Source organism: Triticum aestivum, chromosome 7A (assembly GCF_018294505.1).
Source record: "Triticum aestivum cultivar Chinese Spring chromosome 7A, IWGSC CS RefSeq v2.1, whole genome shotgun sequence".
NCBI lineage: Eukaryota > Viridiplantae > Streptophyta > Magnoliopsida > Poales > Poaceae > Triticum > Triticum aestivum.
This window is the reverse complement of record NC_057812.1, coordinates 170,641,020-170,668,503: the sequence shown is the minus strand read 5'-3', so window position 1 is coordinate 170,668,503 and position 27,484 is coordinate 170,641,020.

Here is a 27,484-nt window from a genome sequence, read left to right as displayed (position 1 = left end):
AGCTTGGCCAAAACTTAAGTCATATCGATGCATATAATGGCGAAGAAAAGGTACATGCGGAAGAATAACACATGTGCGGGGCATGAAGCCCGGATAGATAATTAATCTTATGTGTAAGAAACCCCCAGGTATAATGAGCGCGGTTAGCGCATCTATAGTGTGCAAGCGAGGCACAAGGTGGCCCTTGAAGGCCTTGATAAAGAATACAAGAAAGAAAAATAAAAAAGACAGATAATGTATATGCAAAAAATGGACAGAGGAAGGAGGCGAACATAGAGTCCGGCGCTAGGCATAGAATCTTTGGAGCCTGGCTGCGTTCCATGGGTTCGGCTCAAGTTGATTATTCGATGCATCCTGCAGACGGTACGCTCCACCGGTCAGAACTTGGTCAATAATGAAGGGACCTTCCCATTTGGGCTCGAGTTTGGTCTTTTTCTTCTCCGGCAGGCGGAGAACTAACTCGCCAACATTATAAGTTTTGGCCCATACTTTTGTGCTTTGGTATCTGCGAGCCTGTTGCTGATAGAATGCGGAACGGGCTTTTGCCGCATCGTGCTCCTCCTCTAGGATGTCTAGACTGTCCTGCCGATCGAGCTCGACTTCTCTTTCTTCGTACATGCGCACTCGAGGTGAGTCATGAATTATGTCACAGGGCAGAACTGCCTCTGCGCCGTACACCATAAAGAAGGGTGTATATCCGGTAGTATGATTCGGCGTGGTCCACAGTCCCCAGAGTACGGAGTCGAGCTCCTCTACCCAGTGCGTGCTAGACTCCTTTAAGGCCCGCACTAATCTGGGTTTAATGCCGCTGATGATAATGCCATTTGCTTGCTCAACTTGGCCATTGGTTTGTGGGTGATAGACGGAAGCATAATTGAGCTTGATGCCCATGTTGCTGCACTAGAGTTTCACCTCGTCGGCCGTGAAGTTCGTGCCGTTGTCAGTGATGATGCTGTGGGGGACGCCGTAACGGTGTACAACTCCGGATATGAAGTCTATCACCGGTCCGGATTCGGCTATTTTAACAGGTTAGGCTCCTATCCATTTGGTGAATTTACCCACCATGACCAGTAAGTAATTTTTCTTATGGGTTCCCCCTTTAAGGGGTCCAACCATGTCAAGCCCCCAGACCGCAAAGGGCCAGGAATGGGGATTGTTTGGAGGGCATTGGGTGGCATGTGGCTTTGGTTTGCAAAAAGCTGGCAACCGGCGTAGCGTTGGACCAAGTCCTGTGCATCTGCCCGGGCCGTCGGCCAATAAAACCCTGTACGGAAGGCCTTGCTGAGAAGGGCCCGGGCTGCGGCGTGGTGGCCGCTGAGTCCGGCGTGAATTTCTGCCAAAAGCTTCCGCCCTTCCTCTTCGGAGATGCACCTTTGAAGGACTCCGGTAGTGCTTTTTTTATACAGCTCTCCCTCATGGACCCTATAGGCTTTAGATCGCCACACTATGCAGCGTGCCTCATTTTGGTCCTCAGGAAGTTCCTGCCTAGTTAGGTAGGCCAAGAATTTCTGTCCACGGGGCAATGATGGCCATTATGACGTGGGATGAAGGTGTTATTTCGGTGGCAGAGCCTACGATTATGTCAGAGTGTTCGGTATCGGGCATTTTGGCTGGGTCCGGACTATTGTTACCGGTGTCCCCTTCCCATACCACAGATGGCTTAAACAACCTCTCCAAAAAGATGTTGGGGGGGGGGGGCTGCATCGCGTTTTGCGCTGATGCGGGCGAGGATATCCGCCGCCTGATTGTTTTCCCGAGCCACATGGTGAAATTCGAGCCCCTCGAACCGAGATGACATCTTTAGGACGGCATTTTGATAGGCCGACATCTTCGGATCCTTGGCATCGAAGTCTCCATTTATTTGGGATATTGCGAGGTTTGAATCCCCACGCACCTCCAGGCATTGAATGCCCATGGAAACTGCCATCCAAAGACCATGTAACAGGGCTTCATATTCGGCTGCGTTGTTGGAGTCTGTATACAGTATCTGAAGTACATATTGCACTGTATCTCCGGTTGGGGACGTCAGGACGATGCCAGCCCCCAGACCACCAGCATTTTGGAGCCGTCGAAGTGCATGATCCAATTGGAGTATGCGCTGTACTCTTTAGGGAGTTTGGCTTCCGTCCATTCGGCGACAAAGTCGGCCAATACTTGCGATTTAATGGCTCGCCGAGGTTTGTATGTTATGTCGAACGGGAGGAGCTCGATGGCCCATTTGGCAATCCAGCCCGTGGCGTCGCAGTTGTTTATAATAGCATTAAGTGGCACTTCCGAGGCTACTGTAATCGAACACTCTTGAAAGTAGTGTCGCAGCTTCCGGGATGCCATGAATACTGCATAGGCTATCTTTTGATAATGTGGGTACCGTGATTTGCATGGAGTGAGGACAATGGATACATAATATACCAGCTTTTGAAGAGGGAATTTATGTCCGTCCGCTTCTCGTTCGACAACGAGCACTGCGCTTACAACCTGATGAGTTGCCGCAATGTACAACAACATTGGTTCTCCGATGTTTGGCGCGAACAGGATTGGGTTGGTTGCCAGTATGGTTTTATTTCTTCCAATCCGGCTGTGGCAGCGTCCATCCACCCAAAGTGTTCGGTGCACCTAAGGAGGCGATAAAGGGGTAATGCCTTTTCTCCTAAGCGGGAGATAAAGCGGCTTAGATCTGCCACACATCCAGTTAATTTCTGGATTTGTTTGAGGTCCGTTGGGATAGCCAACTGTGACAGAGCTTGGATTTTGGCCGGATTAGCTTCAATTCCTCTACTGGAGACAATGAAGCCCAGGAGCTTTCCGGCTGGTACGCCGAAAACGCATTTTTCGGATTGAGCTTGATGTCATATGTTCGGAGGTTGTTGAATGTGAGCCTCAAGTCATCTATTAGAGAGTCGACGCGTTTGGTTTTAACGACCACATCATGTACGTATGCCTCTACTGTTTTGCCGATCTGTTTCTCCAGACATGTCTGAATCATGCACTGATATGTTGCGCCGGCGTTTTTGAGCCCAAAAGGCATTGTGTTGAAACAGAAGGGGCCGTATGGGGTGATAAATGTCGTTGCGGCTTGGTCGGACTCCGTCATCTTGATTTGGTGGTAGCCGGAGTATGCATCGAGGAAACACAATGACTTGTGTCCTGCGGTAGCATCAATAATTTGATCAATGCGGGGAGGGGGAAGGGGTCCTTTGGGCAAGCCTTGTTGAGGTCCTTGAAGTCGACACATAGGCGCCAGGATTTGTCCTTCTTTGGTACCATCACCAGGTTTGCTAGCTAGTCCGGGTGTTTTATTTCTCTAATGAATCTGGCCTCCAATAACTTGGCTAGTTCCTCTCCCATAGCTTGTCTCTTAGGTTCAGAGAAACACCGAAGAGCCTGCTTGACCGGCTTGAATCCCTTTAGGATATTGAGGCTGTGCTCGGCCAGCCTGCGTGGGATTGCTGGCATGTCTGAGGGGTGCCAGGCGAATATGTCCCAATTCTCGCATAGGAACTCTCGTAGTGTGGCGTCCATGGCGGGGTTTTACTATGCCCCGATGGAGGCCGTTTTTGTAGGGTCCGTTGGGTGGACTTGGAATTTGACTATTTCATCCGCTGGTTTAAAAGAGGTGGACTTGGATCTCTTGTCAAGTATCACATCGTCCCTGTCCACTGTGGAGCATAGCACAGTTAATTCCTCGGCGGAAAGGGCTTCGGATAATGCCTCGAGGGCCAATGCTGCTGTTTTGTTTTCGGCGCGGAGTGCTGTGTCCTGATCACTAGCGAGAGTGATGATTCCGTTGGGCTTGGGAATTTTGAGCTTCATGTACCCATAATGGGGTATGGCTTGGAAAATCGTGAACGCCTCCCGTCCTAAAAGGGTGTGGTATCCACTACTGAACGGGGCCACTTGGAATGTAATTTCTTCGGACCTATAGTTCTCCGCATGCCGAATACCACATCTAGTGTGATTTTCTCAGCACAGCGTGCTTCCCGGCTGGGGATGATTCCTCTGAAGGTTGTGCTGCTTTGCTCAATGCGGTTCCAGTCTATTTCCATTTTTTGAAGAGTTTCCTCATAGATGAGGTTTAATCCACTGCCGCCGTCCATGAGTACTTTTGTGAGTCGAAAGCCGTCCACAATTGGACTGAGGACCAGTGCTGCTGGTGCTCAGGCTGTTCGGAATTTAGGTGCGTCACTGGCATTGAAGGTAATAGCTGTGTCACTCCATGGATTTATTGCTGCCACGTGGCAGATTTCGGCAATGATGCAGAGTGTTCGCTTGCGCCTATTATTTGATGAGAAGGTCTCAAAGACTGTTAATACCGTATTGTTATCCCTGGGATGGTGCTCTGTGGCATCTGGGATGAGAAGATCCTCGCCGCTTTTGGCCACATGCCGGAGTATCCAACATGATCTAAGGCTGTGTGTTGGTATGGTATCTGATGTACTATGAATTTTGCAGGGTCCGTTGAGCCATCCATCCAATACGGTTCCACGCTCTGTAGAGGGTTTTTGCTTCTTTGTAATTAACTCGGGTGTCTTATGATAGTGCACCCTTTTACTTCGGACTGGGTGTATATTTGTAGCCGGATTATCCCAAAATTTCATTTCGGTTTTCCAGGCACTTTCCATCGCATAGTACTTTCGTACTATGGACGCCAAGTCGGTGAAGCGTGATATGTCACGGCGACTTATGACGTTAAGGATTCCCTTGTTCGTGCAGTTATTGCAGAAAAGTGAGACCGCGTCTTCCTCGCGGCAGTCCTTAACCTTGTTCATCACAAGGAGGAATCTGGCCCAATAATGATGTACTGTTTCATGGGGTTCTTGCCTGATGTGGGAAAGATCGTTTATGTCTGGGTGGGTGGGTGGATTTGAGTCCGAACCCCTACCCGATCTGAGACCCAGGGGTCGAGGAGTTTCCAATCTTGGAAGTTCGAATTCCGGAGTGTTGCCCGATAAGTCTGGCCCGCTGCCTGACTCTAGGTTCAGGGCTTGGGTGATGTCCTCCTGCAAATGGGTATCCGGCTCGGAGAGCTCAGGAATACGGACATAGTTAGTCCTCAAGATAGACGAAGAATCGCCGCATTTTTCCTCCACTACCGGAATATGATGGGTGACCGGTGGAGAGTTAATCTCCCTTTGATCGGTTTTAAGCCCAATCCGGTCATAGTCCGTAGCGACTCCCAAGGCGGCGATGCGATCCAAGAGCTCGTTTAGGGAAGAGAGCTCCATTGGATCCATCTGCTCGGCGAATTCCGAGCCGACGTGGAGGCTATTTTCGATGACCCGAGAAGTCATTGTCGGTGCGGCGGCCGAACGGGCGGTCATAATGAAACTGCCAAGCCAGAGAGTTTGGACGACAGACAGGGCTCCCCCGGCGGTAATGTTGTTTTTAACAACGAGACGAGGCATCCTTCCTTACGGCGACGACACAGTGGAACTCTCAATGAAAGCACCAATGTCGGTGTCAAAACCGGCGGATCTCGGGTAGGGGGTCCCGAACTGTGCGTCCAAGGCGGATGGTAACAAGAGGCAGGGGACACAATGTTTTACCCAGGTTCGGGCCCTCTTGATGGAGGTAAAACCCTACGTCCTGCTTGATTATTCTTGATAATATGAGTAGTACAAGAGTAGATCTACCACGAGATCAGAGAGGCTAAACCCTAGAAGCTAGCCTATGGATGATTGTATGTTGTCCTACGGACTAAAACCCTCCGGTTTATATAGACACTGGAGGGGGCTAGGGTTACACAAGGCCGGTTACAAAGGAGGAGATATACATATCCGTATTGCCCAGCTTGCCTTCCATGCCAAGTAGAGTCCCATCCGGACACGGGACGAAGTCTTCAATCTCGTATGTTCATAGTCCAACAGTCCGGCTGTCCGGAGACCCCCTAACCCAGGACTCCCTCACTCCCTCTTTATGTAAACCTTGTAAAATAAGAGAGAATAGGCATAAGTATTGTGACATAATGTGTAATAACAACCCATAATGCAATAAATATCGATATAAAAGCATGATGCAAAATGGACGTATCTACTCCCCCAAGCTTAGACCTCGCTTGTCCTCAAGCGAAAGCCAAAATCGAAAAATATGTCAACATGTTTAGAGATAGAGGTGTCGATAAAAATAAAATACGGACATGAGGGCATCATGATCATTCTTAGAACAACAACTTATATAATTCTTGTCATATGGTCTCTTATGCTAGAGTAACAATTCAATCACAATTTCAAGTATGAATCATAAACTTCATTCAAAACTAACAAACTATAATCTCAGTCTTTGGAGCAATTGCAATTTATCATAACATAGGAAAGAGTCAATATAAGAGCTTTTCAGCAAGTCCACATACTCAACTATCATATAGTCTTTCACAACTGCTAACACTCACGCAATACTTATGGGTATGGAGTTTTAATCGGACACAGAGAAAGATAGGGCTTATAGTTTTGCCTCCCAACATTTTACCTCAAGGGTAATGTCAACAATAATAGTTCATGAAAACTCACATCTAATTAGCCATAAACACCAGGATCTTTTTAACATGTTGTGCTTGCCAAAAGATAAAATGTAAAAAGGAAGGGTGAAGATCACCATGACTCTTATGTAAGGTAGGAGATAAAAGTAAAAGATAGGCCCTTCGCAGAGGGAAGCAGAGGTTGTCATGCGCTTTTATGGTTGGATGCACAAAATCTTAATGCGAAAGAACGTCACTTTATATTGCCACTTGTGATATGGACCTTTATTATGTAGTCCATCTCTTTTATTTCTTCTGTATCACATGATCATATAAAGCTTATTTTCTCCCACACTAATAAGTCATACATATTTAGAGGGCAATTTTTATTGCTTGCACCGATGACAACTTACTTGAGGGATCTTACTCAATCCATAGGTAGGTACAGTGGACTCTCATGGCAAAACTAGTTTAAGGGTGTTTGGAAGCACAAGTAGTATCTCTACTTGGTGCAAAGAATTTGGCTAGCATGAGGGGGAAAGGCAAGCTCAATCATGTTGGATGATCCATGACAATATAATTTATCTCAGATGTAAGAAAACATAACCCATTACATTGTCTTCCTTGTCCAACGTCAACTCTTTAGCATGTCATATTTTAATGAGTGCTCACAATCATAAAAGATGTCCAAGATAGTGTATTTATATGTGAAGAACTCTCTTTCTTTATTACTTCCTATTAATTGCAACGATGACCTAAACTATGCTTGTCAACTCTCAACAACTTTTATTCATCATACTCTTTCTATGTGAGGTCATTACTCTTCATAAGACCCATATGATCTCTTTTATTTTCTTTTTATTATTTCCCTTTTCTTTTATTCACTCAAGATTATCACAAAAATAATCAAGCCCTTGACTCAACACTAATCTTTATTATATATAGCTCACGGACTCGATTACATAGAAGGATCATAAAGCAAAACTCAGAACTAGATCATACTAAAACTTTATGCTACTAGATCAAGATATTACCAAAAGGATCGAACTAAGAAAAACAGTAAAGACAGAAGTGATGGTGATACGATACCGGGGCACTCCCCCAAGCTTGGCAGTTGCCAAGGGGAGTGCCCATACCCTTATGATTATGTTCGTTGATGGCCCAAAGTGGCCAGCATCACTATTTGATCTTGGTCCCGGCATCGGATGAGACACCCGGCTCTCCCTGACCGACTCTTGAGAAAACATCTTGCTCTAAATCTGCAGCAGAAATAGCTCAAAACAAAAACAAAGGATATTTGCGTGGTGCTGTGGTCAAAACCTTCGGGAGATGATAAAATGAATTTTTATCGACCAAAATACATATAGTGCAAGAAAACGGAATCCGGAGAGCGCACGAGGTGCCCATGAGGCAGTGGGCGTGCCCAAGGGGTAGGGCACACCCTCCACCCTCGTGGAGCCCTCATGTCCTTCTCAGACTGCTTCTTATTTTTCTATTTTTCTAAATATTCCAAATCGGAGAAAAATTTCCATTAGAACTGTTTTGGAGTCGGTTTACTTACCGTACCACATAACTATTCCTTTTCGGAGTTTGAAACATTCCAGAAAGTGTCCCTTATGTATTCCTTCGGGGTTACAGTTTCAATAACATTGGTTTCAACATTTATAGGATTACCTGAGATATAATGTTTGATTCTTTGACCATTCACCACCTTCGGATTTGTGCCTTCGAAGTTGTTGATTTTTATGGCACCGGAACGATAGACCTCCTCGATAACGTAAGGACCTTCCCATTTAGAGAGAAGCTTTCTTGCAAAAAATCTTAAACGAGAGTTGTATAGCAATACATAATCACCTACATTAAACTCACGCTTTTGTATCCTTTTGTCATGCCATCTTTTAACCTTTTCTTTAAACAATTTGGCATTCTCATCGGCTTGGGTTCTCCATTCATCAAGTGAGCTAATGTCAAATAACCTTTTCTCACCGGCAAGTTTGAAATCATAATTGAGCTCTTTAATAGCCTAATAAGCCTTATGTTCTAGTTCGAGAGGTAAGTGACATGCTTTTCCATATACCATTTTATACAGAGACATACCCATAGGATTTTTATATGCAGTTCTATAGGCCCATAATGCATCATCAAGTTTCTTGGACCAATTCTTTCTAGATCTATTAACAGTCTTTTGCAAAATTAATTTGAGTTCTCTATTACTCAATTCTACTTGACCACTAGACTGTGGGTGACAAGGAGATGCAATTCTATGATTAACATCATACTTAGCAAGCATTTTACGGAAAGCACCATGAATAAAATTTGAACCACCATCAGTCATTAGATATCTAGGGACTCCAAACCTCGGAAAAATAACTTCTTTAAGCATCTTAATAGAGGTGTTATGATCAGCACTACTAGTTGGAATAGCTTCTACCCACTTAGTAACGTAATCAACAACAACTAAAATATGTGTATATCCATTAGAGGAAGGAAACGACCCCATATAATCAAAGCCACAAACATCAAATAGTTCAATAACAAGTGAATAATTCATAGGCATTTCTTGACATCTACTAATATTACCAATTCTTTGACATTCATCACAAGATAAGACAAACTTACGGGCATCCTTGAAGAGAGTAGACCAATAAAAACCGGATTGCAATACCTTATGTGCAGTTCTATCTCCAGCATTGTGTCCTCCATAAGCTTCGGAGTGACTCTTGCGTAGGATCTGTTCCTGTTCATGCTCAGGTACACAACGTCTAATAACACCATCTACTCCTTCTTTATAAACATGTGGGTCATCCCAAAAGTAATGTCTTAAATCATAGAAAAACTTTTTCTTTTGCTGGTATGTGAAACTAGGTGGTATAAACTTAGCAACAATGTATTTAGCATAATCAGCATACCATGGAGCAGTGTGAGAAGCATTTGTGACATTTAATTGTTCATCAGGAAAGCTATCATCAATAGGTAGTGGGTCATCAAGAACATTTTCTAACCTAGACAAGTTGTCTGCAACGGGGTTCTCAGCTCCCTTTCTATCAATAATATGCAAATCAAATTCTTGTAGCAAGAGAACCCATCTAATAAGTCTAGGTTTAGCATCTTTCTTTTCCATAAGATATTTAATAGCAGCATGATCTGTGTGAATAGTTACTTTAGAATCAACAATATAAGGTCTAAACTTATCACAAGCAAATACAACTGCTAAAAATTCTTTTTCAGTAGTGGCATAATTTCTCTGAGCATTGTCTAGAGTTTTACTAGCATATTGAATAAAATTTAATTTCTTATCAACTCTTTGCCCTAGAACAACACCTACAGCATAATCACTAGCATCACACATAGTTTCAAAAGGTAAATTCCAATCAGGTGGCTGAACAATAGGTGCAACGATTAATGCTTTCTTAAGTATTTCAAAGGCTTCTACAAATCATCATCAAAGACGAATGGTCTATCTTTTTGTAATAAATTAGTCAGAGGCCGAGAAATTTTTGAGAAGTCCTTAATGAACCTCCTATAAAAACTAGCATGACCAACGAAACTTCTTATACCTTTGACGTCCTTGGGACACGACATCTTTTCAATAGCATCAACTTTAGCTTTATAAACTTCAATGCCTCTTTCAGAAATTTTGTGCCCCAAGACAATACCTTCATTAACCATAAAGTGGCATTTCTCCCAATTCAATACAAGGTTAGTTTCTTCACATCTCTACAAAACTCGATCAAGGTTGCTTAAGCAATCATCAAAAGAGGATCCATAAACGGAGAAATCATCCATGAATACCTCACATATCTTTTCACAAAAATCAGAAAATATAGCCATCATGCATCTTTGAAAGGTAGCAGGTGCATTACATAAACCAAAAGGCATACATCTATAAGCAAAAGTACCGAAAGGGCAAGTAAAAGTGGTCTTAGATTGATCATCAGCTGACACAGGTATTTGGGAGAAACTAGAATAACCATCTAGAGAGCAAAAATGTGTATGTTTGGATAATCTTTCTAGCATTTGATCAATAAAAGGTAAGGGGTAATGATCTTTTTAGTAGACTTATTTAATTTGCGGAAATCAATTACCATCCTATAACCTGTAATAATTCTTTGTGGAATCAATTCATCTTTATCATTAGGAACGACAGTAATACCTCCCTTCTTTGGAACACAATGGACAGGACTTACCCACTGACTATCAGCAATGGGATAAATTATACCTGCCTCAAGGAGCTTTAGTATTTCTTTTCTTACCACTTCTTTCATCTTAGGATTCAGTCGTCGTTGGTGATCAATAACTGGTTTGGCATCTTTTTCCAAATTTATTTTGTGTTGACATAGAGTGTGACTAATGTTGGGGAACGTAGTAATTTCAAAATTTTTCCTACGCACATGCAAGATCATGGTGATGCATAGCAACGAGAGGGCAGAGTTTTGTCTACATACCCTCATAGACTGTTCGCGGAAGTGTTATATCAACGAGGTTAATGTAGTCGTACGTCTTCATGTCCGACTGATCCAAGTACCGAAAGCACGGCACCTCCGAGTTCTGCATACGTTCGGTTCGGTGACGGCTCGCCTTCTCGATCCAGCAAGAGGGGCAAAGTAGTAGATGAGTTCCGGCAGCACGACGGCGTGGTGACGGTGTTGGTGAAGAACAATCTCCGCAGGGCTTCGCCTAAGCACTACGAAAACTATGACGGAGGATAAACTAGAGGGGACGGGGTTGCCGGCACACGGCTTGGTGTTTCTTGATGTGTCTTTGGTGCTAGCCCTACCCCTCTATTTATATGTTGAGCCCTGGGGTCGAAACTTGGAGTAAAAGCCTCCTCAAAGTCGGTTTCACCCGAAAGGCAAGAGTCCTTCTCGGACTCCAGGGCTAGATGCCATGGTTCCCAGCGTCTACCCCCTAGACGCCAGGGTTCCTGACGTCTAGCCTCTGGTCTCTGCAAAACTTCCTTTTGCACTTTCCAAAAGCCTCGTGGGCTTTCCCCTTTGGCCCAGATAAAGTGTTCTCGTGCCCAAACATTTTAGGAAACATCCGGAACCCCTTCCAGAGATCAAACACTACTATCCCATATATCAAACTTTATCTTCGGACCATTCCGGAGTTCCTCATCATGTCCGTGATCTCATCCCGGACTCCGAACAACATTCGGTCATCAACATACATAACTCATATAGTACTATATCGTCAACGAACGTTAAGCGTGCGGACCCTACGGGTTCGAGAACTATGTAGACATGACCGAGACATCTCTCTGGTCAATAACCAATAGTGGGTCCTGGATGCCCATATTGCCTCCTACATATTCTACGAAGATCTTTATCGGTCAGACCGCATAACAACATACGTTGTTCCCTTTGTCATCGGTATGTTACTTGCCTGAGATTCGATCGTCGGTATCTCAATACCTAGTTCAATCTCGTTACCGACAAGTCTCTTTACTCGTTCCGTAATACATCATCTCGCAACTAACTCATTAGTTGCAATGCTTGCAAGGCTTATAGTGATGTGCATTACCGAGTGGGCCCAGAGATACCTCTCCGACAATCAGAGAAATCATCCATGAATACCTCACATATCTTTTCACAAAAATCAGAAAATATAGCCATCATGCATCTTTGAAAGGTAGCAGGTGCATTACATAAACCAAAAGGCATACGTCTATAAGCAAAAGTACCGAAAGGGCAAGTAAAAGTGGTCTTAGATTGATCATCAGCTGACACAGGTATTTGGGAGAAACTAGAATAACCATCTAGAGAGCAAAAATGTGTATGTTTGGATAATCTTTCTAGCATTTGATCATGGTGATGCATAGCAATGAGAGGGGAGAGTGTTGTCTACGTACCCTCGTAGACCGTTCGCGGAAGAGTTATATCAACGCGGTTGATGTAGTCGTACGTCTTCACGTCCGACCGATCCAAGTACCAAAAGCACGACACCTCCGAGTTCTGCACACGTTCAGCTCGGTGACGTCCTCGCCTTCTCGATCCAGCAAGAGGGGTGAAGTAGTAGATGAGTTCCGGCAGCACGACGGCGTGGTGACGGTGTTGGTGAAGAACAATCTCCGCAGGGCTTCGCCTAAGCACTACAAAAACTATGACGGAGGATAAACTAGAGGGGACGGGGTTGCCGGCACACGGCTTTGTGTTTCTTGATGTGTCTTTGGTTCTAGCCCTACCCCTCTATTTATATGTTGAGCCCTAGGGTCGAAACTTGGAGTAAAAGCCTCCTCAAAGTCGGTTTCACCCGAAAGGCAAGAGTCCTTCTCGGACTCCAGGGCTAGACGCCAGGGTTCCCGGCGTCTACCCCCTAGACGCCAGGGTTCCTGGCGTCTAGCCTCTGGTCTCCGCAAAACTTCCTTTTGCACTTTGCAAAACCTCGTGGGCTTTCCCCTTTGGCCCAGATAAAGTGTTCTCGTACCCAAACATTTCAGGAAACATCCGGAAACCCTTCCGGTGAATTCCGGAACCCTTCCGGAGATCAAACACTACTATCCCATATATCAAACTTTATCTCCGGACCATTCCGGAGTTCCTCGTCATGTCCGTGATCTCATCCCGGACTCCGAACAACATTCGGTCATCAACATACATAACTCATATAGTACTATATCATCAACGAACGTTAAGCGTGCGGACCCTACGGGTTCGAGAACTATGTAGACATGACCGAGACACCTCTCTGGTCAATAACCAATAGCGGGACCTGGATGCCCATATTGGCTCCTACATATTCTACGAATATCTTTATCGGTCAGACCGCATAACAACATACGTTGTTCCCTTTGTCATCGGTATGTTACTTGCCAGAGATTCGATCGTCGGTATCTCAATACCTAGTTCAATCTCGTTACCGGCAAGTCTCTTTACTCGTTCCATAATACATCATCCCGCAACTAACTCATTAGTTGCAATGCTTGCAAGGCTTATAGTGATGTGCATTACCGAGTGGGCCCAGAGATACATCTCTGACAATCGGAGTGACAAATCCTAATATCGAAATACGCCAACCCAACAAGTACCTTTGGAGACACCTATAGAGCACCTTTATAATCACCCAGTTACGTTGTGACGTTTGGTGGCACACAAAGTGTTCCTCCGGTAAACGGGAGTTGCATAATCTCATAGTCGTAGGAACATGTATAAGTCATGAAGAAAGCAATAGCAACAAACGAAATGATCAAGTGCTAAGCTAACGGAATGGGTCAAGTCAATCACATCATTCTCCTAATGATGTGATCCCGTTAATCAAATGACAACTCATGTCTATGGTTAGGAAACATAACCATCTTTGATCAACGAGCTAGTCAAGTAGAGGCATACTAGTGACACTCTTTTTGTCTATGTATTCACACATGTATTATGTTTCCGGTTAATACAATTCTAGCATGAATAATAAACATTTATCATGAAATAAGGAAATAAAATAATAACTTTATTATTGCCTCGAGGGCATATTTCCTTCTGTCTCCCACTTGCACTAGAGTCAATAATCTAGATCACATCGCCATGTGATTTAAAATCAATAGTTCGCATCACCATGTGATTAACACCCATAGTTCACATCGTCATGTGACCAACACCCAAAGGGTTTACTAGATTAAATAATCTAGTTCACATCGCTATGTGATTAACACCCAAAGAATACTAAGGTGTGATCATGTTTTGCTTGTGAGAGAAGTTTAGTCAACGGGTCTGCAACATTCAGATCCGTATGTATTTTGCAAATTTCTATGTCAACAATGCTCTGCACGGAGCTACTCTAGCTAATTTCTCCCACTTTCAATATGTATCCAGATTGAGACTTAGAGTCATCTGGATCAGTATCAAAACTTGCATCGTCGTAACCCTTTACGACGAACCTTTTGTCACCTCCATAATCGAGAAACATATCCTTACTCCAGTAAGGATAATTTTGACCAATGTCCAGTGATCTCCTCCTAGATCACTATTGCACTCCCTTGCCAAACTCAGGGCAGGGTATACAATAGGTCTGGTACACAGCATGGCATACTTTATAGTGTTGGGTTTCGTAGTAATTTCAAAAAATTTCCTACGCACACGCAAGATCATGTGATGCACATCAACGAGGGGGAGAGTGTTGTCTACATACCCACGCAGACCGACTGCGGAAGCATTGACGCAACATAGAGGAAGTAGTCGTACGTCTTCACGATCCAACCGATCAAGCACCGAAACTACGGCACCTCCGAGTTCGAGCACACGTTCAGCTCGATGACGATCCCTGGACTCCGATCCAGCAAAGTGTCGGGGAAGAGTTCTGTCAGCACGACGGCATGGTCACGATCTTGATGTACTACAGCAGCAGGGCTTCGCCTAAACTCCACTACAGTATTATCGAGGATTATGGTGGCAGGGGGCACCGCACACGGCTAAGGAATAGATCACGTGGATCAACTTGTGTGTTTCTAGGGTGCCTCTGCCTCAGTATATAAAGGAGCCAAGGGGGAGGGGGGCGCCGACCAGGAGGAGGGCGCAGGAGGAGTCCTACTCCTTCCGGGAGTAGGACTCCCCCCCCCAATCCTAGTTGGACTAGGATTCCCCGAGGGGGAAAGAGAGAGATGGGGGGCCGGCCACCTCTCCTAGTCCTAATAGGACTAGGGGAGGGGGGAGGTGCGCAGCCACCTTGGGCTGCCCCTTTCTCCTTTCCACTAAAGCCCATTAAGGCCCATATGGCTCCCGGGGGGTTCCGGTAACCTCCCGGTACTCCGGTAAAATCCCGATTTCACCCGGAACACTTCCGATATCCAAACATAGGCTTCCAATATATAAATCTTTACGTCTCGACCATTTCGAGACTCCTCGTCATGTCCGTGATCACATCCGGGACTCCGAACAACCTTCGGTACATCAAAATGCATAAACTCATAATATAACTGTCATCGTAACCTTAAGCGTGCGGACCCTACGGGTTCGAGAACAATGTAGACATGACCGAGACACGTCTCCGGTCAATAACCAATAGCGGGACCTGGATGCCCATATTGGATCCTACATATTCTACGAAGATCTTTATCGGTCAGACCGCATAACAACATACGTTGTTCCCTTTGTCATCGGTATGTTACTTGCCCGAGATTCGATCGTCGGTATCCAATACCTAGTTCAATCTCGTTACCGACAAGTCTCTTTACTCGTTCCGTAATACATCATCTCACAACTAACATATTAGTTGTAATGCTTGCAAGGCTTATGTGATGTGCATTACCGAGAGGGCCCACAGATACCTCTCCGACAATCGGAGTGACAAATCCTAATCTCGAAATACGCCAACCCAACATGTACCTTTGGAGACACCTGTAGTACTCCTTTATAATCACCCAGTTACGTTGTGACGTTTGGTAGTACCCAAAGTGTTCCTCCGGTAAACGGGAGTTGCATAATCTCATAGTTATAGGAACATGTATAAGTCATGAAGAAAGCAATAGCAACATACTAAATGATCGGGTGCTAAGCTAATGGAATGGGTCATGTCAATCAGATCATTCAACTAATGATGTGACCTCATTAATCAAATAACAACACTTTGTTCATGGTCAGGAAACATAACCATCTTTGATTAACGAGCTAGTCAAATAGAGGCATACTAGTGACACTAAGTTTGTCTATGTATTCACACATGTATTAAGTTTCCAGTTAATACAATTCTAGCATGAATAATAAACATTTATCATGATATAAGGAAATAAATAATAACTTTATTATTGCCTCTAGGGCATATTTCCTTCAGTCTCCCACTTGCACTAGAGTCAATAATCGAGATTACACTGTAATGATTCTAACACCCATGGAGCCTTGGTGCTGATCATGTTTTGCTCGTGGAAGAGGCTTAGTCAACGGGTCTACAACATTCAGATCCATATGTATCTCGCAAATCTCTATGTCTCCCACCTGGACTAGATCCTGGATGGAGTTGAAGCATCTCTTGATGTGCTTGGTCCTTTTGTGAAATCTGGATTCCTTTGCCAAGGCAATTGCACCAGTATTGTCACAAAAGATTTTCATTGGTCCCGATGCACTAGGTATGACACCTAGATCGGATATGAACTCCTTCATCCAGACTTTCGTTTGCTGCTTCCGAAGCAGCTATGTACTCCGCTTCACATGTAGATCCCGCTACGACGCTTTGTTTAGAACTGCACCAACTGACAGCTCCACCGTTTAATGTAAACACGTATCCGGTTTGCGATTTAGAATCGTCCGGATCAGTGTCAAAGCTTGCATCAATGTAACCTTTTACGATGAGCTCTTTGTCACCTCCATATACGAGAAACATATCCTTAGTCCTTTTCAGGTATTTCAGGATGTTCTTGACCGCTGTCCAGTGATCCACTCCTGGATTACTTTGGTACCTCTCTTCTAGACTTATAGCAAGGCACACATCGGGTCTGGTACATAGCATTGCATACATGATAGATCCTATGGCTGATGCATAGGGAACATCTTTCATATTGTCTCTATCTTCTGCAGTGGTCGGGCATTGAGTCTTACTCAACTTCACACCTTGTAACACAGGCAAGAACCCTTTCTTTGCTTGATCCATTTTGAACTTCTTCAAAACTTTGTCAAGGTATGTGCTTTGTGAAAGTCCAATTAAGCGTCTTGATCTATCTCTATAGATCTTAATGCCTAATATGTAAGCAGCTTCACTGAGGTCTTTCATTGAAAAACTTTTATTCAAGTATCCCTTTATGCTATCCAGAAATTCTACATCATTTCCAATTAGTAATATGTCATCCACATATAATATCAAAAATGCTACAGAGCTCCCACTCACTTTCTTGTAAATACAGGCTTCTCCGAAAGTCTGTATAAAACCAAATGCTTTGATCACACTATCAAAGCGTTTATTCCAACTCCGAGAGGCTTGCACCAGTCCATAAATGGATCGCTGGAGCTTGCACACTTTGTTAGCTCCGTTTGGATCGACAAAACCTTCCGGTTGCATCATATACAACTCTTCTTCCAGAAATCCATTCAGGAATGCAGTTTTGACATCCATCTGCCAAATTTCATAATCATAAAATGCGGCAATCACTAACATCATTCGGACGGACTTAAGCATCGCTACGGGTGAGAAGGTCTCGTCGTAGTCAATCCCTTGAACTTGTTGAAAACCTTTCGCAACAAGTCGAGCTTTGTAGACAGTAACATTACCATCAGCGTCAGTCTTCTTCTTGAAGATCCATTTCTTCTCAATTGCTTGCCGATCATCGGGCAAGTCAACCAAAGTCCATACTTTGTTCTCATACATGGATCCCATCTCAGATTTCATGGCTTCAAGCCACTTTGCGGAATCTGGGCTCACCATCGCTTCTTCATAGTTCGTAGGTTCATCATGATCTAGTAGCATGACTTTCAGAACAGGATTACCGTACCACTCTGGTGCGGATCTTACTCTAGTTGATCTACGAGGTTCAGTAGTATCTTGATCTGAAGTTTCATGATAATTATCATTAGCTTCCTCACTAACTGGTGTAGGTGTCACTGAAACAGTTTTCTGTGATGTACTACTTTCCAGTAAGGGAGCAGGTACAGTTACCTCGTCAAGTTCTACTTTCCTCCCACTCACTTCTTTCGAGAGAAACTCCTTCTCTAGAAAGGATCCATTCTTAGCAACGAATGTCTTGCCTTCGGATCTGTGATAGAAGGTGTACCCAACAGTCTCCTTTGGGTATCCTATGAAGACACATTTCTTCGATTTGGGTTCGAGCTTATCAGGTTGAAGTTTTTTCACATAAGCATCGCAGCCCCAAACTTTAGGAAACGACAACTTTGGTTTCTTGCCAAACCATAGTTCATAAGGTGTCGTCTCAACGGATTTTGATGGTGCCCTATTTAACGTGAATGCGACCGTCTCTAAAGCATAACCCCAAAACGATAGCGGTAAATCTGTAAGAGACATCATAGATCGCACCATATCTAGTAAAGTACGATTACGACGTTCGGACACACCATTACGCTGTGGTATTCCGGGTGGCGTGAGTTGCGAAACTATTCCGCAGTTTTTTCAAATGTACACCAAACTCGTAACTCAAATATTCTCCTCCACGATCAGATCGTAGAAACTTTATTTTCTTGTTACGATGATTTTCAACTTCACTCTGAAATTCTTTGAACTTTTCAAATGTTTCAGACTTATGTTTCATTAAGTAGATATACCCATATCTGCTTAAATCATCTGTGAAGGTGAGAAAATAATGATATCCGCCACGAGCCTCAATATTCATCGGACCACATACATCGGTATGTATGATTTCCAACAAATCTGTTGCTCTCTCCATAGTACCGGAGAACGGTGTTTTAGTCATCTTGCCCATGAGGCACGGTTCGCAAGTACCAAGTGATTCATAATCAAGTGGTTCCAAAAGTCCATCAGTATGGAGTTTCTTCATGCGCTTTACACCGATATGACCTAAACGACAGTGCCACAAATAAGTTGCACTTTCATTATCAACTCTGCATCTTTTGGCTTCAACATTATGAATATGTGTATTACTACTATCGAGATTCAATAAGAATAGACCACTCTTCAAGGGTGCATGACCATAAAAGATACTACTCATATAAATAGAACAACAATTATTCTCTGATTTAAATGAATAACTGTCTCGCATTAAACAAGATCCAGATATAATGTTCATGCTCAACGCTGGCACCAAATAACAATTATTTAGGTCTAATACTAATCCCGAAGGTAGATGTAGAGGTAGCGCGCCGACCGCGATCACGTCGACTTTGGAACCGTTTCCCACGCGCATCGTCACCTCGTCCTTTGCCAGTGCCCGCTTATTCTGTAGTCCCTGTTTCGAGTTGCAAATATTAGCAACAGAACCAGTATCAAATACCCAGGTGCTACTGCGAGCTCTAGTAAGGTACACATCAATAACATGTATATCACATATACCTTTGTTCACCTTGCCATCCTTCTTATCCGCCAACTACTTGGGGCAGTTCCGCTTCCAGTGACCAGTCTGCTTGCAGTAGAAGCACTCAGTTTCAGGCTTAGGTCCAGACTTGGGTTTCTTCTCTTGAGTAGCAACTTGCTTGCCGTTCTTTTTGAAGTTCCCTTTCTTCTTCCCTTTGCCCTTTTTCTTGAAACTAGTGGTCTTGTTGACCATCAACACTTGATGCTCCTTCTTGATTTCTACCTCCGCAGCTTTCAACATTGCGAAGAGCTCGGGAATAGTCTTGTTCATCCCTTGCATATTATAGTTCATCACGAAGCTCTTGTAGCTTGGTGGCAGTGATTGGAGAATTCTGTCAATGACGCAATCATCCGGAAGATTAACTCCCAATTGAATCAAGTGATTATTATACCCAGACATTTTGAGTATATGCTCACTGACAGAACTTATTGGGGACTACATATCTCTCAATCCGGGCATTTGCTTGAAATATTAACTTCAACTCCTGGAACATCTCATATGCTCCATGACGTTCAAAACGTCGTTGAAGTCCCGATTCTAAGCCGTAAAGCATGGCACACTGAACTATCGAGTAGTCATCAGCTTTGCTCTTCCAGACGTTCATAACATCCGGCGTTGCTCCTGCAGCAGGCCTGGCACCCAGCGGTGCTTCCAGGACGTAATTCTTCTGTGCAGCAATGAGGATAATCCTCAAGTTACGGACCTAGTCCGTGTAATTGCTACCATCATCTTTCAACTTTGCTTTCTCAAGGAACGCATTAAAATTCAACGGAACAACAGCACGAGCCATCTATCTACAATCAACATAAACAAGCAAGATACTATGAGGTACTAAGTTCATGATAAATTTAAGTTCAATTAATCATATTATTTAAGAACTCCCACTTAGATAGACATCCCTCTAATCTTCTAAGTGATCACGTGATCCAAATCAACTAAACCATAACCGATCATCACGTGAGATGGAGTAGTTTTCAATGGTGAACATCGTTATGTTGATCATATCTACTATACGATTCACGCTCGACCTTTCGGTCTCCGTGTTCCGAGGCCATATCTGCATATGCTAGGCTCGTCAAGTTTAAGCTGAGTATTCTGCGTGTGCAGAAACTGGCTTGCACCCGTTGTAGATGGACGTAGAGCTTATCACACGATCATCACGTGGTGTCTGGGCACGACGAACTTTGGCAACGGTGCATACTCAGGGAGAACACTTCTTGATAATTTAGTGAGAGATCATCTTATAATGCTCCCGTCAATCAAAGCAAGATAAGATGCATAAAAGGATAAACATCACATGCAATCAATATAAGTGATATGATATGGCCATCATCATCTTGTGCTTGTGATCTCCATCTCCGAAGCACCGTCATGATCACCATCATCACTGGCGCGACACATTGATCTCCATCGTAGCATCGTTGTTGTCTCGCCAATCTTATGCTTCCACGACTATCGCTACCGTTTAGTAATAAAGTAAAGCATTACATCGCGATTGCATTGCATACAATAAAGCGACAACCATATGGCTCCTGCCGGTTGCCGATAACTCGGTTACAAAACATGATCATCTCATACAATAAAATTCAGCATCATGTCTTGACCATATCACATCACAACATGCCCTGCAAAAACAAGTTAGACATCCTCTACTTTGTTGTTGCAAGTTTTACGTGGCTGCTACGGGCTTAAGCAAGAACCAATCTCACCTACGCATAAAAACCACAATGATAGTTTGTCAAATAGACTCCGTTTTAACCTTCGCAAGGACCGGGCGTAGCCACACTTGGTTCAACTAAAGTTGGAGAGACAGTCGCCCGCAAGCCACCTATGTGCAAAGCACGTCGGGGGAACCGGTCTCGCGTAAGCGTACGCGTAATGTTGGTCCGGGTCGTCTCGTCCAACAATGCCACCGAACCAAAGTATGACATGCTAGTAGGCAGTATGACTTATATCGCCCACAACTCACTTGTGTTCTACTCGTGCATATAACATCAACATAAATAACCTAGGCTCGGATGCCACTGTTGGGTTTCGTAGTAATTTCAAAAAAATTCCTACGCACACGCAAGATCAAGTGATGCACAGCAACGAGGGGGAGAGTGTTGTCTACGTACCCACGCAGACCGACTGCGGAAGCGTTGACGCAACGTAGAGGAAGTAGTCGTACGTCTTCACGATCCAACCGATCAAGCACCGAAACTACGGCACCTCCGAGTTCGAGCACACGTTCAGCTCGATGACGATCCCCGGACTCCGATCCAGCAAAGTGTCGGGGAAGAGTTCCGTCAGCACGATGGCGTGGTGACGATCTTGATGTACTACAACAGCAGGGCTTCGCCTAAACTCCACTACAGTATTATCGAGGATTATGGTGGCAGGGGCACTGCACACGGCTAAGGAATAGATCACGTGGATCAACTTGTGTGTTTCTGGGGTGCCTCTGCCTCAATATATAAAGGAGCCAAGGGGGAGGGGGGCGCCGGCCAGGAGGAGGGCGCAGGAGGAGTCCTACTCCTTCCGGGAGTAGGACTCCCCCCCCCCAATCCTAGTTGGACTAGGATTCCCCGAGGGGGAAAGAGAGAGATGGGGGGCCGGCCACCTCTCCTAGTCCTAATAGGACTAGGGGAGGGGGGAGGTGCGCAGCCACCTTGGGCTGCCCCTTTCTCCTTTCCACTAAAGCCCATTAAGGCCCATATGGCTCCCGGGGGGTTCCGGTAACCTCCCGGTACTCCGGTAAAATCCCGATTTCACTCGGAACACTTCTGATATCCAAACATAGGCTTCCAATATATCAACCTTTACGTCTCGACCATTTCGAGACTCCTCGTCATGTCCGTGATCACATCCGGGACTCCGAACAACCTTCGGTACATCAAAATGCATAAACTCATAATATAACTGTCATCGTAACCTTAAGCGTGCGGACCCTACGGGTTCGAGAACAATGTAGACATGACCGAGACACGTCTCCAGTCAATAACCAATAGAGGGACCTGGATGCCCATATTGGCTCCTACATATTCTACGAAGATCTTTATCGGTCAGACCACATAACAACATACGTTGTTCCCTTTGTCATCGGTATGTTACTTGCCCGAGATTCGATCGTCGGTATCCAATACCTAGTTCAATCTCGTTACCAGCAAGTCTCTTTACTCGTTCTATAATACATCATCTCACAACTAACATATTAGTTGTAGTGCTTGCAAGGCTTATGTGATGTGCATTACCGAGAGGGCCCAGAGATACCTCTCCGACAATCGGAGTGACAAATCCTAATCTCGAAATACGCCAACCCAACATGTACCTTTGGAGACACCTGTAGTACTCCTTTATAATCACCCAGTTACGTTGTGACGTTTGGTAGTACCCAAAGTGTTCCTCCGGTAAACGGGAGTTGCATAATCTCATAGTTATAGGAACATGTATAAGTCATGAAGAAAGCAATAGCAACATACTAAACGATCGGGTGCTAAGCTAATGGAATGGGTCATGTCAATCAGATCATTCAACTAATGATGTGACCTCGTTAATCAAATAACAACACTTTGTTCATGGTCAGGAAACATAACCATCTTTGATTAACGAGCTAGTCAAGTAGAGGCATACTAGTGACACTAAGTTTGTCTATGTATTCACACATGTATTATGTTTCCGGTTAATACAATTCTAGCATGAATAATAAACATTTATCATGATATAAGGAAATAAATAATAACTTTATTATTGCCTCTAGGGCATATTTCCTTCATATAGAACCTATGGCTGAGGCATAGGGAATGACTTTCATTCTCTTTCTATCTTCTGTCGTGGTCGGGCTTTGAGTCTTAGTCAATTTCACACCTTGTAACACAAGCAAGAACTCTTTCTTTGACTGTTCCATTTTGAATTATTTCAAAATCTTGTCAAGGTATGTACTCATTGAAAAACTTATCAAGCGTCTAGATCTATCTCTATTGATTTTGATGCTCAATATGTAAGCAGCTTCACCGAGGTCTTTCTTCGAAAAACTCCTTTCAAACATTCCTTTATGCTTTGCAGAATAATTCTACATATCTCCGATCAACAATATGTCATTCACATATAGTTATCAGAAATGCTGTAGTGCTCCCACTCACTTTCTTGTAAATACAGGCTTCACCGCAAGTCTGTATAAAACTATATGCTTTGATCAACTTATCAAAGCGTATATTCCAACTCCGAGATGCTTGCACCAGTCCATAGATGGATCGCTGGAGCTTGCATATTTTGTTAGCACCTTTAGGATTGACAAAACTTTCTTGTTGCATCATATACAACTCTTCTTTAATAAATCCATTAAGGAATGTAGTTTTGTTTATCCATTTGCCAGATTTCATAAAATGCGGCAATTGCTAACATGATTTGGACAGACTTAAGCATAGATACGAGTGAGAAAATCTCATCGTAGTCAACACCTTGAACTTGTCGAAAACCCTTTTTGCGACAATTCTAGCTTTGTAGATAGTAACACTACTATCAGCGTCCGTCTTCCTCTTGAAAATCCATTTAATCTCAATGGCTCGCCAATCAATGGGCAAGTCAATCAAAGTCCATACTTTGTTCTCATACATGGATCTCATCTCAGATTTCATGGCCTCAAGCCATTTCGCGGAATCTAGGCTCATCATTGCTTCCTCATAGTTCGTAGGCTCGTCATGGTCAAATAACATGACCTCCAGAACAGGATTACCGTACCACTCTGGTGCGGATCTCACTCTGGTTTACCTACGGGGTTCGGTAGCAACTTGATCTGAAGTTACATGATCATCATCATTAGCTTCCTCACTAATTGGTGTAGTAGTCACAGGAACATATTTCTGTGATGAACTACTTTCCAATAAGGGAGAAGGTACAGTTACCTCATCAAGTTCTACTTTCCTCCCACTCACTTCTTTCGAGAGAAACTCCTTCTCTAGAAAGGATCCATTCTCAGCAACGAATAACTTGCCTTCGGATCAGTGATAGAAGGTGTACCCAACAGTTTCTTTTGGGTATCCTATGAAGATTTACTTCTCTGATTTGGGTTCGAGCTTATCATGTTGAAACTTTTTCACATAAGCATTGCAACCTCAAACTTTAAGAAACGACAGCTTAGGTTTCTTGCGAAACCATAGTTCATATGGTGTCATCTCAACGGATTTAGATGATGCCCTATTTAACGTGAATGTAGCTGTCTCTAATGCATAACCCCAAAACTATAGCGGTAAATCAGTAAGAGACGTCATAGATCGCACCATATCCAATAAAGCACGGTTACGACGTTCGGACACACCATTACACTGTGGTGTTCCAGGTGGCGTGAGTAGTGAAACTATTTCACATTGTTTTAACTGAAGGCCAAACTCGTAACTCAAATATTTTACTTCTGCGATCATATCGTAGAAACTTTTATTTTGTTACGATGGTTCTCCACTTCACTCTGAAATTCTTTGAACTTTTCAAATGTTTCAGACTTGTGTTTCATCAAGTAGATATACTCATATCTGCTCAAATCATCTGTGAAGATCAGAAAATAATGACACATGCCGCGAGCTTCAATATTCATCGGACCACATACATCAGTATGCATGATTTCCAACAAATCTGTTGCTTGCTGCATTGTTCCGGAGAACGGAGTCTTAGTCATCTTGCCCATGAGGCATGGTTCGCAAGCATCAACTGATTCATAATCAAGTGATTCCAAAAGTCCATCAGCATGGAGTTTCTTCATGCGCTTTATACCAATATGACCTAAACGGCAGTGCCACAAGTAAGTTGCACTATCATTATTAACTTTGCATCTTTTGGTTTCAATATTATAAAAATGTGTATCACCACGATTGAGATCCAACAAACAATTTTCATTGGGTGTATAACCATAGAAGGTTTTATTCATGTAAATAGAACAACAGTTATTCTCTAACTTACATGAATAACCGTATTGCAATAAACATGATCCAATCATATTCATGCTCAACGCAAACACTAAATAACATTTATTTTAGGTTTAACACTAATCCCGAAAGTATAGGGAGTGTGCAATGATGATCATATCAATCTTGGAACCATTTCCAATACACATCGTCACTTCACCCTTAACTAGTCTCTGTTCATTCTGCAACTCCTGTTTCGAGTTACTATTCTTAGCAACTGAACTACTATCAAATACTGAGGGGTTGCTATAAACACTAGTAAAGTACACATTAATAACATGTATATCAAATATACCTATGTTCACTTTGCCATCCTTCTTATCCGCCAATTACTTGGGGCAGTTCCGCTTCCAGTGACCAGTCCCTTTGCAGTAGAAGCACTCAGTTTCAGGCTTAGGTCCAGACTTGGGTTTTTCACTTGAGCAGCAACTTGCTTGTCGTTCTTCTTGAAGTTCCCCTTTCTTCCCTTTGTCCCTTTACTTGAAACTAGTGGTTTTGTTTACCATCAACACTTGATGCTTTTCTTGATTTCTACCTTCGTCGATTTCAGCATCACGAAGAGCTTGGGAATCGTTTCTGTTATCCCTTGCATATTATAGTTCATCACGAAGTTCTACTAACTTGGTGATGGTGACTAGAGAATTCTGTCAATCACTATTTTATCTGGAAGATTAACTCCCACTTGATTCAAGCGATTGTAGTACCCAAACAATCTGAGCACATGCTGATTGCTTGAGCTATTCTCCTCCATCTTTTAGCTATAGAACTTGTTGGAGACGTCATATCTCTCAACTCGGGTATTTACTTGAAATATTAACTTCAACTCCTGGAACATCTCATATGGTCCATGATATTCAAAACGTCTTTGAAGTCCCGATTCTAAGCCGTTTAAGCATAGTGCACTAAACTATCAAGTAGTCATCTATTGAGCTAGCTAAACGTTCATAACATCTGCACCTGCTCCTGCAATAGGTTTGTCACCTAGCGGTGCATCAAGGACATAATTCTTCTGTGCAGCAATGAGGATAAACCTCAGATCACGGATCCAATCCGCATCATTTCTACTAACATCTTTCAACTTAGTTTTCTCTAGGAACATATCAAAAATAAAACAGGGGAGCTAAACGCGAGCTATTGATCTACAACATAGATATGCTAATACTACCGGGACTAAGTTCATGATAAATTTAAGTTCAATTAATCATATTACTTAAGAACTCCCACTTAGAAAGACATCGCTCTAATCTTCTAAGTGATCACGTGATCCAAATCAACTAAACCATAACCGATCATCACGTGAAATGGAGTAGCTTTTAATGGTGAACATCAATATGTTGATCATATCTACTATATGATTCACGCTCGATCTTTCGGTCTTAGTGTTCTGAGGCCATATCTGCATATGCTAGGCTCGTCAAGTTTAACCTGAGTATTCTGCGTGTGCAAAAACTGGCTTGCACCCGTTGTAGATGGACGTAGAGCTTATCACACCTGATCATCACGTGGTGTCTGGGAACGACGAACTTTGGCAGCGGTGCATACTCAGGGAGAACACTTTTATCTTGAAATTTAGTGAGAGATCATCTTATAATGCTACCATTAATCAAAGCAAGGTAAGATGCATAAAAGATAAACATCACATGCAATCAATATAAGTGATATGATATGGCCATCATCATCTTGTGCTTGTGATCTCCATCTCCGAAGCACCGTCATGATCACCATCATCACTGGCGCGACACATTGATCTCCATCGTAGCATCGTTGTTGTCTCGCCAATCTTATGCTTCCACGACTATCGCTACCGCTTAGTGATAAAGTAAAGCATTACAGCGCAATTGCATTGCATACAATAAAGCGACAACCATATGGCTCCTACCAGTTGCCGATAACTCGGTTACAAAACATGATCATCTCATACAATAAAATTTAGCATCATGTCTTCACCATATCACATCACAACATGCCCTGAAAAACCAGTTAGACGTCCTCTACTTTGTTGTTGCAAGTTTTACGTGGCTGCTACGGGCTTAGCAAGAACCGTTCTTACCTACGCATCAAAATCACAACGATGGTTTGTCAAGTTGGTGCTGTTTTAACCTTCACAAGGGCCGGGCGTAGCCACACTTGATTCAACTAAAG